Here is a 13427-nt window from a genome sequence, read left to right as displayed (position 1 = left end):
CATTTGATTTTTCCTGCCTAAATGTAGAACTTTACTTTTTTCACCATTGAATTTCATTTTGTTAGATAGCGCCCAGTGTTCGAGTCTGTCCACATCCTCCTGTATTTTAAGCCTATCTTCTGGAGTATTGGCTATTCCTGCCAGCTTGGTGTCATCTGCAAATTTGATGAGTTCCCCATCTATCCCCTCATCCAAATTGTTGATGAACATGTTGAAGAGCACTGGGCCCAGAACAGAGCCCTGGGGCACCCCACTACACGCTTCCTTCCATGTAGATGCAGTTCCATTGAGGACCACACGCTGAGTACAGCCTGTCAGCCAGCTACGAATTCATCTGGTGGTGATGCTATCTAACCCACATTTTTCTATCTTATGAAGTAGTGGGTTGTGATCTACTTTATCAAATGCCGTACTGAAGTCCAAGTAAATTATATCTACAGCATTCCTCTGGTCCACTAATTTTGTCACTTGGTCAAAGAATGTAATAAGATTTGTCTGGCATGATCTGTTTTTGACAAACCCATGTTGACTTTTAGTGATGACTTTGTTTGCATCAAGGCAAGTTTGAATTTGGCCCCATCAGTTAAATGTAACCTGGATGCAGTTTCAACCATGAACATAGTGCCTTAAGAATAATAAGCTGGAAAAGCAAGACATAAACTTAAATAGTATTAACCTTCAGATTTAACTTCTTGCAGTTCTGTTTTGGTAAAATAAAAAGTTATTAAAAGGGGTAAATTAGGGGCAAGAGACCTCAGAAATGTACTAAAAAGTACACCATTGTCTTAAGGGAAAGTCTTAGGGAAAATCTGGATCAAGAACATTTGTTTTCTTAGATGAGATCCAGAAACTTTCCCATATTGCATTATTATCTCCATCAGTTCTACAACTGAATCTTCAGGCTGAGTTACCGTAACAACCAGATCATCTGCAAACGCCCTCAGTCTGTAATCCTGATCTCTTATTTGAATTCCCCTAATTTTTTCCGAGTCCCGTATTTTAATCAATAATATCTCCAATGTTAAAACAAATAGTAAAGGTGACAATGGGCACCCCTGCCTTGTGCCCTTTTCAATGTTACATACTTCCGTCAAACTATTATTAACTATTATACGGGCTGTTTGCTTTTGATATAGTGCCCTAATTGGTTGTAAAAATTTATCCCCAAAATTCATTTTATCTATTACTTTCAACAAAAATTGCCAATCCAATTGATCAAAGGCTTTTTCAGCATCCAAAAAGATCAACGCTGCAGGGATCTGATTGTTTCTTTCCAAAAATTCCAGCAAATCAACTATATGCCTCACATTGTTCTTCATTTGTCTACCACTTATAAACCCAGTTTGGTCACCATGAATTACTTGTTGCAATACCCTCATTAATCTGTTAGCTAAAACCTTAGCAAATATCTTGTAGTCCGTATTCAAAAGTGATATTAGTCTTAGGGAAAATGTTGATCAAGAACATTTGTTTTCTTAGATGAGATGCTCACAAACAGTTGCATTTTCATGCTGGCTTTAAAAACCTAAATTGCAGAGCAGTGCAGAAATAACCCAGGACACTGTTAATGCTGGAAAAATTCAAAAATGGGCAAAGCAAGAGGGAAGAGTGGTCCTTGGTGCTCTCTGAGCTGGCTTGTTTTCTTGCAGACGTTTCATTACCCTAACTAGGTAACATCATCAGTGCTAGTAAGGAGGCGCGGTTTGCTGTCAGTTTATATTGTAGTGTCTTGCCTGTCTGTGTGGCTAGGGATTCTTTGGCTGGGCTGTTTAGAAATGGCTCTTTGGCAGTTCCTTGATTGGGTATTGCTTACTTGATTGTTGGTCTGAAATTGATCTTGGAGCTAATCTAGGCTGATCTGAGTGTCGATTACTGTGGAAAGATGCCGGAGTCTTTTTTCTCTTTCCGGCTGGTTGATGGTCTCTTTTGCATAGTCTATAGATGTTGTTAATGTCTATGTGTCAACTGAGGGCTGATTTGTCAGAGTGCCAGGCTTCTGTGTTACCTAGTTAAGGTGTTGTTGTTGTTGTTGTTAGCTGCAAAGTCATGTCTGACCCATCGCGACCCTATGGACAACGTTCCTCCAGGCCTTCCTGTCCTCTACCATCTTCTGGAGTCCATTTAAGCTCACGCCTCCTGCTTCAGTGACTCCATCCAGCCACCTCATTCTCTGTCGTCCCCTTCTTCTCTTGCCCTCAACCTTTCCCAGCATGAGGCTCTTCTCCAGTGAGTCCTTCCTTCTCATTAGGTGGCCAAAGTATTTGAGTTTTAGCTTCAGGATCTGGCCTTCTAAAGAGCAGTCAGGGTTGATCTCCTCTAGGACTGACCGGTTTGATTGCCTTGCAGTCCAAGGGACTCGCAGGAGTCTTCTCCAGCACCATAGTTGAAAGGCATAGCTCATAGCTTCATTGAATTACGCAAGCCCCTTCGCCACGACAAGGCAGTAATCCATGAAGGGGTTAGTTAAGGTAATGAATAGTTAATGAAACATCTGTAAGCAAACAAGGAAGCTTCAGAGAGCACCAAGCACCCCCTCATTTCAACCCTGATCTACAAACATTCTCCTTCAGTGGCAAGAGGGAACGCATTTCACCCACCTCTGTGTACAGTGTTCCAATTCTCCAAAACACCTGAAGGCAGGAAAAGAAGCAATGGATGGAAACTACCCGAGGAGAGAAGCAACCTGGAACTAAGGAGAAACTTCTTGACAGTTGGAACAATTAATCAGTGGAACAACCTGCCTCTAGAAGCGGTGAGTGCTCCAACACTGGAGGTTTTGAAGAAGAGACTGGACAGCCATTTGTCTGAAAGGGTATAGGGTTTCCTGCCTGAGCAGGGGGTTGGACTAGGTGATCTCCAAGATCCCTTCCAACTTTATTATTATTATTATTATTATTATTATTATTATTATTATTATTATTATTATTATTATTATTGTTGTTGTTGTTGTTGTTGTTGTTGTTGTTGTTGTTCTTCTTCTTCTTCTTCTTCTTCTTCTTCTTCTTCTTCTTCTTCTTCTTCTTCTTCTTCTTCTTCTTCTTCTTCTTCCTTCTTCTTCTTCTGTTGGAAACTTTGGCATCCTTCTTAATCAAATCAATATAGTACTGTCACAAGCCATGTGATGGTGCTATATTTTCACATCTCTGCAGATCATTAAACATGGGCCCTTTTGACTCAGAAACAGTGATTGGCATGTTTCCTTTCTTCCCTGTGGTGTAAAGTTCCATGTACTGGTGTAAAAGCAATTTCTGTCCAATCTTTCCTGGCTTTCTACTTTAGTTGTGGACCACCTAGATAAGTTGACATTGGTTGAGAAAATATGTTACAAGCTTGGTTCTGTTGCAGTAAAAACAGGAACTAGTTATATTGGACATTTTAATTTCTGGTCATTTTATTGACAGAACTTCCCCCCCCCCACTTTTCCTGTATGCCTATCCTACTTTCCTCCACCACATTAAACATGTAAATCCCATCAAATTATTATTTCACAAACTCAAGAGATATTTTGTGAGGGTCATGCTCTGTGAGCAGCCAAGGCAACTGGGAGATTTCACACCAGACTGATGGAAACTAGCAAATACATCGGAGGTTCTAGCCCTCGGAAAAACATTGGAATAAAAAAGGAAAACATGTGAGCATTGAAAGAAATGTAACATAATCAGCATGGGGCGAGGAGAACAGCAACATATGTGTTTCACTGCCCAAATCTGTGTTTTTTCCTTTTCCAGCTGTAAAGAAACTGGAAGAAAAGAAGGAGCATTTATTTAGCATGCAACCATTTTGCTGGCGAGCTGGGAGATTAGAGGTGGTCAGAATAGAATAACCAAATAACAGCGTTGGAAGGGACCTTGGAGGTTTTCTAGTCCAACCCGCTGCTCAGGTTGGAGACCCTGTACTATTTCGGACAAATGGCTATCCAGTCTCTTAAAAATTTCCAGCACCCACAACATCTGGAGGAAAGCTGATTAGTTGTTCTAACTGTCAGGAAATTTCTCCTTGCCTCTAAGTTGGGTCTCACTTGCATGAGCTTCTACCATTTCTGTTTACTTCACCTTGGTCACAGGTGTCAAACTCGCCACGTCACGTGGCATGTCGCGACGTATCATGGCTTTTTTCACATGGCCAGAGTTGGGGTGGGCGCAGCCTCCTCATGATGCAAGCAGCCCGCAGGCCAGCAGTTTGACACCCCTGACCTAGGTTATCAAGTAAGAGATCCACGACTATTATTTATTTATTTTATTTTATTTATTTATTTTAATTCCATTTATATCCCGCCATTCTCCGAAGACTCAGCCAGCATTCCCCTTAAAACCTGCTAGAATAGCCAAAGGTCAGAGACGAGTGAGAAGGTTTAGAGAAGATTATTAGTCCTTGACTTACGACCACTTACTGCTGCTAAGGAAAAAGTTGTTAAGTCAGTTTTGCCCCATTTTATGACTTTTTTTTTAACCACAGTTGTAGTGCGTCACTACAGATGTTAACTTAGTAACATGATGGTTAAGTGAATCTGGCTTCTGCATCGACTTTGCTTGTCAGAGATCTGAAAACGTGATCCCAGGACCCCGGCGCACTGCGACCATCGTAAATATGAGCCAGTTGCCAATTTTGATCATGTGACCATGGGGATACTGCAACCGTTCTAAGTGTGGGAAAACGTCATAAGTCACTTTTTCCAGTGTCTCTTGTAACTTTGAATGGTCACTAAATGAACTGTTGTAAGTCGAGGGCTACCTGTACTGAATTATTGACAATAATCCATGCACAGATGTGTTAACTAACCATCCTTAATAGTCCACTGTTACTGTTTCCCAGACTAATAAAAATTAGAAGTCTGTTGGGTATATAATCAGCTGCCAACTTCTGTGTTATCAGGGAAGGGACCCACCAGCCTCCTAGTTCACAATTAAAATAAAAATAAATGAATAAATAAAACAATTAAGAGTCAAGTAAAAAGAAAATAATGAGTCTCTATAATAGTGTACACTTAAGTACTTTAGAATATATTTGCCTGAAGTGGGTAATAGCTCACTTACCAGAATTCTTGCAATTCCATCACTTTTTTGCTAAAGATGCTCTGAGGATTGCGCTTGGGAGGAATCAGTGCGCCAGGCTGCTGAAAAAAAAGGACCTACACCTTATCTTGTGCTGCCCAGAAGTGTTGAACAATAATTCCTATCATCCCTAACTCACCCGGATGATGAGCACTGTAGTGCCAGGCATCTATCTGGGAGAAACCCAAGTGTCTTATGAAGCCATAGCCATATCGTAGCCAAGGTTTTTCCTGGCCATGAATTGAAACAAAACAGTTTTGTGAGCATCTGTAAGGAAGAGGAAGTGTGTAGTCAACCTTGTAGGTGATCTTACAAGAAAAAGCTGCTAGAAAGAAATTAGTTGCATAATCTGAATTAGTTGCATTCGTAAAAGGGCAGAGGGATGTGCAGAAAACCCACAGGTTTCATCAAGTGGCTTCTAAACAGTATTTTTTTTCTGCAACTTATACAGAATAACAGAATAATAGAGTTGGAAGGGACCTTGGAAGTCTTCTAGTCCATAGCCAAGCAGGAGACCCTACAGCCGTGGTGGCAAATCTATGGCACGTGTGCCACAGGTGGCACGCAGAGCCCTTTCTGTGGGCACACGCGCCGTCGCCCAAGTCCTAGGCCTTCAGCTAGGTTTTATAAAACCTTTTTGCTTTAGGCCTCCACCGCCATGTGAAAAAAAAAGGTTCAATCAATCAATCAATTTCAACTTCTCGCGGAAAAAAAGATCTCGCAAAGTTGGAATTGATTGAACTTTTTAATCCCACCCAGTCTGCTGTTACCACCGAAGCCACGCCCACCCAATGGGCCACACCCACCCAATGGGCCACGCCCACCCGGCACCCGATGATATATACAAGTGGGTTTGGGGTTGCAGTTTAGGCACTCGGTCTCTAAAAGGTTCACCATCACTGCCCTACAGTATGCCATTCCAGACAAATGGCTGTCCAGTCTCTTGTTAAAAGCCCCCAGTGATGGGGCACCCACAACCTCTGGAGGCAAGTCGTTCCACTGATTGATTGTTCTCACCGTCAGGAAGTTTCTCCTTAGTTCTAGGTTGTGTCTCTCCTTGATGAGTTTCCATCCGTTGCTTCTTGTCTTGCCTTCTGGTGCTTTGGAGAATAGGTTGACCCCCTCTTCTTTGTGGTAGCCCCTCAAATATTGGAAGACTGCTATCATGCCATCCCTAGTTCTTTTTTTATTATTAAACTAGAGATATGCCCAAGAACCTTCCACCCTTTGAAACCTCCTACCTTCCAAAATGAAATCTGCTCCACCTTTCTATCCTCCTGTAAGATCCTGAAGACCTCACTCTGCCGGTAGACCTGGGGACCCAATGGGGGAGTACCATACTAAAGATGGCTCCTAGATTGATTTCCCCCTTGCTCCCTTAACTTCCCCAGCCGCCCATCATTTATTCTTATATCGCTGTACTGTTGTTTTCTTTTTCATTCTTTATTCACTTGTTCCTACTACTCTTAGGTTTACACTTCTTTCCATTTCTCACTTTTTAATGCTGTAAGCTGCCTAACGTAGCTGTAATGTAGTGGGTCCGACGCAAGGAAGACACGCCAGCCGGAGTACGTGTTCAGCTCTTTTATTGGGGGGGGGGTAATGTACTGAGGAATGGGGGCTACCTGGCCTCCTTAAATACCTAGCCAGGTAGGCGTCCAGCCAATGGGGTTGGCCCTAGGTTTCCCACCGAAACTAGGGTTCCCGCCAAAACCGTCCAGGCCAACACCCCCTAGTGGCTGTTGCTATGCAGATGCCTGCACTGGATACATAACAGTAGCCCCTGTAATAAGCGGCAAATAAATGTAATAAATAAATAGACCTAAATATTCAAGGATACCATGGAGGTCTTGCTGTTCTCCAAAGTATTTAAGATCAGAGTTCAAATATCTATGGCGATTCTCAGTCATCCAGGTCACAGCTGTCTCAAAGGTGCTTTTTCAAAGGGCAACTGGACTGGGTTTCCTTCCCCACCCCCACCCCCATCAACTGATGAAGTTTCTTTTTCATCAACTGATGAAGCTTTTTGGATGAAAGTGTCTTCTCCCTCAAAAAAAAAGTCCAGTTGCCTTTTGAAGAAACACTTTTGAGTCAGTATTCAAAGCACATCTGTGTAGTGGATCATGCCAGGCAGAAGAAGAACTTTCTTAAAGATTTCTAGTGGACCACTGCTTGAAAAAAGGCATGGCCCTCTCTGTGGCCTAAACAGGAATGCATATCCAGTTGTGTGCAGCTGTATGCATACTTTGTTCACAGTATTCCCAACCTTCTGTTGACCTTCCAGACAGTTGCTGTCTTCAAGATACTGGAGATCAGTATTGGATAGCAAAGCTTCTCTTCTATCACAAATTTTGCAAGTTTCTTCTGACTTAGCACGTGCACAGTCTTCCTAGAACTTGCTGGAAGGTACAAAATAATAATAATAATAATAATAATAATAATAATAATAATAATAATAATAATAATAATAATAATAATAATAATAATAATAATACAGTAATAATAATAATAATAATAATAATAATAATAATAATAATAATAATAATAATAATAATAATAATAATAATAAAGTTGGAAGGGACCTTGGAGGTCATCTAGTCCAACCCCCTGCTCAGGCAGGAAACCTTATACCATTTCAGGCAAATGGCTGTCCAGTCTCTTCTTAAAAACCTCCAGTGTTGGAGCATTCACCACCTCTGGAGGCAGGTTGTTCCACTGGTTAATTGTTCTAACTGTCAGGAAGTTTCTCCTTAGTTCTAGGTTGCTTCTCTCCTTCACTAGTTTCCAGCCGTTGCTTCTTGTTCTCCCTTCAGGTGCTTTGGAGAATAGCTTGACTCCCTCTTCTTTGTGGTAGCCCCTGTGATATTGGAACACTGCTATCATGTCACCCCTCACCCTTCTCTTCATTAAACTACACATACCCAATTCCAGCAACCGTTCCCTATATGTTTTAGCCTCCAGCCCCCTAATCATCTTTGTTGCTCTTCTCTGTACCCTTTCTAGAGTCTCAACATCTTTTTTACATCGTGGTGACCAAAACTGGATGCAGTATTCCAGGTGTGGCCTTACCAAAGCATTGTACAGTGGTATTAGTACTTTACTTGATCTTGATTCTATCCCTCTGTTAATGCAGCCTAGCACTGTGTTGGCTCTTTTGGCAGCTGCAGCACACGGCTCGCTCATATTGAAGCGATTGTCCACTAGGACTCCGAGATCCCTCTCACAGTTACTACTATTGAGCAAGGTACCACCTATACTATACCTATGCATTTGATTTTTCCTGCCTAAATGTAGAACCTTACTTTTTTCACCATTGAATTTCATTTTGTTAGATAGCGCCCAGTGTTCGAGTCTGTCCAGATCCTTCTGTATCTTAAGCCTAACTGGATGGCAGATCATGCAAGAAAAAGGGTTTAATCTTTTTCCTCTTTCTATTTCCTCCTGTGCCAAGAGAAGAACTCTGGGTAAACATGACGGGCTGATCTTCTGCCAGCTCCAGTCATGGGATGGTCCCACGAGAGAAAGCAGGAGAGATATTCTAAATTAAGAAGTCAGATGTTGATTCTGATCTTTCCGTAACATCTCCTTTTTGAATTTCCCGTTCGTTCCATTTTTAAAAGGACTCATGCTTGCTCAGAGGCACAAGGTGTTAATAGGATATAAATATTTACTATTGCTGCAAATAGCCAGGCAAGTATGTTATCAAAAAGATCAAGAATGACTCACACCAATTGGACTGTGCTAGGAATACTCTGTGTTGGCTACGGTTCCACTAGATAAATTGCTGAATGATCTTATTTTTTAGCTAGAGAAGAATCGGTTACAGTAAAGTGTGTTTTTCTTTTCTAATGTTCAGTCTAGCAGCTCAAAAGCTTCTTAAAAGAATTTTAATGTAAATTTTATTTAAAAATTTAAAAAAGAACATAAAAACAGAGAGATTAATACAGAATGAAGCAAACAAATGGGAGAGAGAGAAAAAAAGAGGAAGGAGGAAGAGAAGGAGGAAGGAGAAGGAGAAGAAGAAGGAGAAGGAGAAGAAGAAGAAGAAGAAGAAGAAGAAGAAGAAGAAGAAGAAGAAGAAGAAGAAGAAGAAGAAGAAGAAGAAGAAAAAGGAGAAGGAGAAGGAGAAGGAGAAGAAGAGAAGGAGGAGAAGAAGAAGAAGAAGAAGAAGAAGAAGAAGAAGAAGGAGAAGGAGAAGGAGAAGGAGAAGGAGAAGGAGAAGGAGAAGGAGAAGGAGAAGGAGAGAAGGAGAAGGAGAAGAAGAGAAGGAGAAGAAGAAGAAGAAGAAGAAGAAGAAGAAGAAGAAGAAGAAGAAGAAGAAGAAGAAGAAGAAGAAGAAGAAGAAGAAGAAGAAGAAGAAGAAGAAGCTGCTGCTTCTGGTTTTCTTTACAGCAAATATAAGTAATGTGGGATAACAAAGTCTTACTCTATGATTACAAAAATATCTTACTTTTTTCCTTTATTATCCAGTTTTTCTTCTAATCATCAAAATCATAAATGATACATGCATTTTGTCTGTTTTATGCCAAAAGTTTATAAGTGGTTTCCAGTCAGCCATAAATGTAGAGAGTGACTTTTTTCTAATCAGGAAAGTCAACTTAGACATCTCTGCAAGTTCCATCGTCTCCGCAAACAGCCAAAGCTCTGTAATTTTCATAATTTCTCCTGCAGTTTATAAAATTTCTGTTGAGTGCAACATAATTCAAGATTACTTTTGTTCTCTATAGCGGTGGTCCCCAACCCCCTGGTTGACACCAGGGACCGTTTTTGAGGAAGGCAATTTTTCCATGGACTGCGAGTGGTGTGGTGGTGGTTTCCGGTTTGCTCACTTGCCCACCCACCACTCACCTTCAGCTGTGCGGCCCGGTTCCTAACAGGCCACGGACTGCTACCGGTCCGTGGCCTGGGGGTTGGAGACCCCTGCTCTACAGGACAGTGTTTTTTATGACAGAAAAGCAAAGGGCCAACTATTGTTTTTTAAAAAATGGTTCATTGGTGAACCACCCAATGGCTCAAGACTGTGAATTAAGGAGATTCAGTGAAGATGATAGCCATCTTAAATCAGTTTCTGGCATCACTGGATGAACAAGAGGATGAAAATAGCTTGCATAAACTAATCTTTTGCAGCTATATGTATTATTTTGAATATTCACATAAAATGTTCGCTCCAGTATATAGGCTAGGTCTCCTACCCCTCTAAACAATGCTTTGCTGTTGGAATTTTATCTGAAGCAAAACCTGGACAGTCCTCTTTTAGGAGAATCACCCTTGGAAGAATCCCAGGTGGTTTTCAAGAAGAGATTGGACAGCCTGAAATGGTACAGGGCAGGGATCTTCAAACATGGCCCTTTTATGACTTGTGGACTTCAACTCCCAGAATTCCTCAGCCAGGCACGTTGGCAGAGGAATTCTGGGAGTTGAAGTCCACAAATCATAAAAGGACCAAGTTTGAAGACCCCTAGGATAGGGTTTTCTGCTTGAGCAGATGTTGGACTAGAAGACCCCCAAGGTCCCTTCCAATTCTGCTATTCTATTATTCTGTTAATCTGTAATCAGAAGAATTGTATGCTTTTAACATTTCCGGGTAGAGATTTCCAACTCCAAATTATTTTTTGAGATTTCACCCAAAGGAAACTTTGAAAGTCTGTCTGCAATTGAGACATCTAAGGAATTTCTCTGGGAGGAGAGTTCATAAATCCTATTTTAAAAAGGAGATATGGAAAATGAGAAAGCAATTTGCCCAAAGCGGACTGGCTTAAAGCTGGGTAGAAAGCACTGTTATTTCACCAACATTGAACCTTAGTTGTCCCAGAATCCTGCATAAAAGCTACAGGCATTGGATTATCACCGGTATTTGCTGGTAGTTGTATCCAATTTAAGGTATTTGAAGGGATGCGAGTTCTGTAATCTAGAAGATCCCTAGCCACTTTGCTCCCGTGATGCCTTCAGATTCCATATTGGTTCCAATGAGGGATCATTGAAAGTGCCTGCCTGCCCGCCCATCCATCCATCCATCCATCCATCCATCCATCCATCTATCCATCTATCTATCTATCTATCTATCTATCTATCTATCTATCTATCTATCTATCTATCTATCTATCTATCTATCTATCTATCTATCTACCTACCTACCTACCTACCTACCTACCTACCTACCTATCTATCTATCTATCTATCTATCTATCTATCTATCTATCTATCTATCTATCTATCTATCTATTTCTTCTATCCATCTAGCAATCCATAGAATACAAGGCCTATCCATCCATCCACCCACCTACCCATCCATCCATCCATAGGATACAAGGCCTATCTGTCTGTCCATCCATTTGGAAAATGGGAAGAAACAGCTACTCCATTTCCTGAGGTACCAATAGCTTAGGGAAATCAATCATGGTTATGGAATCTTACAAAAAAAAAAACACCACTTCATTGACCTCATCCTGACCTTGTGCTTATAAGAACACAGGATACTGCTTATCCCCTTAGGAATCTGCAATTGTTCCTTACCCCAAACTGCCCTGTACTTTGCAGGAGGCTATTTGGTGTAAAAAAATGAGTGACGCTTTTGAAATACCTATTTTATACTCCAACATGTTCTATAGCCATCTTGAGGGTTTGGCTTCCAGAACAAGGAAGCTGTCAGAAATAACAAATTACTCCCGACAATGTCAACTTGTTTTCCCTTTTAGCAGAAAACATTCTTCTCAAACTAAAAAATGATTATGGGTTTGGTCTCCTCTAAATGTTTCACCGAATCCAACTGAAAATTACCTTCTCCGCAAGATGCTTTCAAGTCTTGGGGGGAAAAAAGGGGTGTGGGGGGTGGGAGATAGACGTAACAGGTTAACAAAAACCCCTAATACCACCCTCACCTAATTATAGAAGCCACAATCCTGAATTTGGGTTGAGAATGCAACCCAACAACATCGTTGGCCAGCTTTGCCAGCCATCATAAACAAAGATATTGGAATGTTTAAAAATAATAGTGTACCCAATTTCCAGCTTTTCCCTATTAACGAGATAATTTTTTTATTTAGATGAAGTATATCATAGATTTGTTCAGTTTGCTAAAGGATGTGTACCATGGAAATTAAGCATCAACCTAATATCTTCTCCACATCCCAAATCTGCCCTTGCTATTGGTGTTCCACCTTAACCTCCATGATGCAAAACTGATGGGTCTTTTTTTGAAAGCAGACCACCCTGAGTGGGGGAGAGGCAGTTCAGGATTCTGTGAATTTTTCACACCCCTCTCATAACCCCATACTAGAGCAGAAGTGTGCACAGTACTGTAAATCATCTTTCTCCTAGAGCAGTGGATCAAGTAGAAAGAAATGTATCAGATGGAAAAGCTATATGAGGCATGGTACTGCAGTGGTTAGAGTACAGTATTGCAAGCTAACTCTGCTCAGAGCCAGGAGTTTGATCTTAACCAGCTCAAGATTGATTCAGCTTTCCATCTGTCTAAGGTCAATAAAATGAGGACCCAGATCGTTGGGGGCAAAATGCTGACTCTGTAAACCACTTAGAGACGGCTGTAAAGCACTGTGAAGCAGTATATACAGTGATGCAATTCAGCTGGTTCGCACTGGTTTGGTAGAACCGGTAGCTAAATTTTGTTGAGTTCAGAGAACCGGCTGAACCCATGCTGCTTCTGGAAGTCCGTTCTGGGCCTCGGAGGCCTGGAGGAGCTCTCCCAGACCTAGAATGGCCCACCAGAAGTGCGTGGATGTCACTTCCGGAAGTCTGTTCTAGGCCTGGTGGAGGCCTCCCAGGCCTAGAATGGCCTGTCGGAAGTACATTGATGTTACTTCTAGAAGTTTATTCTAGGCCTTGGAGGCCTGGAGGAGGCCTCCTAGGCCTAAAACAGCCCACAGGAAGTGCATGGATGTCACTTCTGGAAGTCCATTCTAGGCCTTGGAGGCCCAGGCCTGCATCCACACAGAGAACCGGATGTTTAGGTATTTGAATCCCACCACTGGGTACATCAGTCTAAATGCTATTGCTGCTATTAACTAAACAGTTTACAGAAAGAAAATGTGCAAATGAAATGTCACATAACTTAATTAGCGGGTATAATAGGCTAACGAAGAGCTGACCTGTTCTTAAGAGTGAATTAAATTCTTCAAAAACATTAATAGATCAGAAGCTAATTGGAATTATGGACTTCTTTCTCTTAGAATAACGTTTCTCATTTCTTATGGGGGAGTATTAGATCTTACACTTTTTATTCTTTTGATGGATCCCAGCGTCAGGTTTGATAGCTTTTTAAATTGTGTGCCAGCTTTTAACCTTCTGAAATGAAAAAAAAAAACATTAGTTTCTTTTCTTTTTTTAATGGCACCTAGTTTGGTAAATTGACGTCACTAA

At 41.2% G+C, this 13427-nt stretch overlaps 1 protein-coding gene across 1 annotated transcript in view; it reads left to right on the top strand.

Moving 5' to 3' along the window:
• The window catches only part of CFAP299 (cilia and flagella associated protein 299), a gene marked incomplete at its 5' end in the record, with an annotated part of 293999 nt that overhangs the window by 174886 nt on the left and 105686 nt on the right, over positions 1-13427 (top strand). The gene's annotated exons all lie outside the window — the stretch shown is intronic.

This window comes from Vipera ursinii (assembly GCF_947247035.1).
Source record: "Vipera ursinii genome assembly, chromosome: 7".
Lineage (NCBI taxonomy): Eukaryota > Metazoa > Chordata > Lepidosauria > Squamata > Viperidae > Vipera > Vipera ursinii.
The sequence above is the reverse complement of the archived record's forward strand: the minus strand, read 5'-3'. Positions and strand labels throughout refer to the sequence as shown.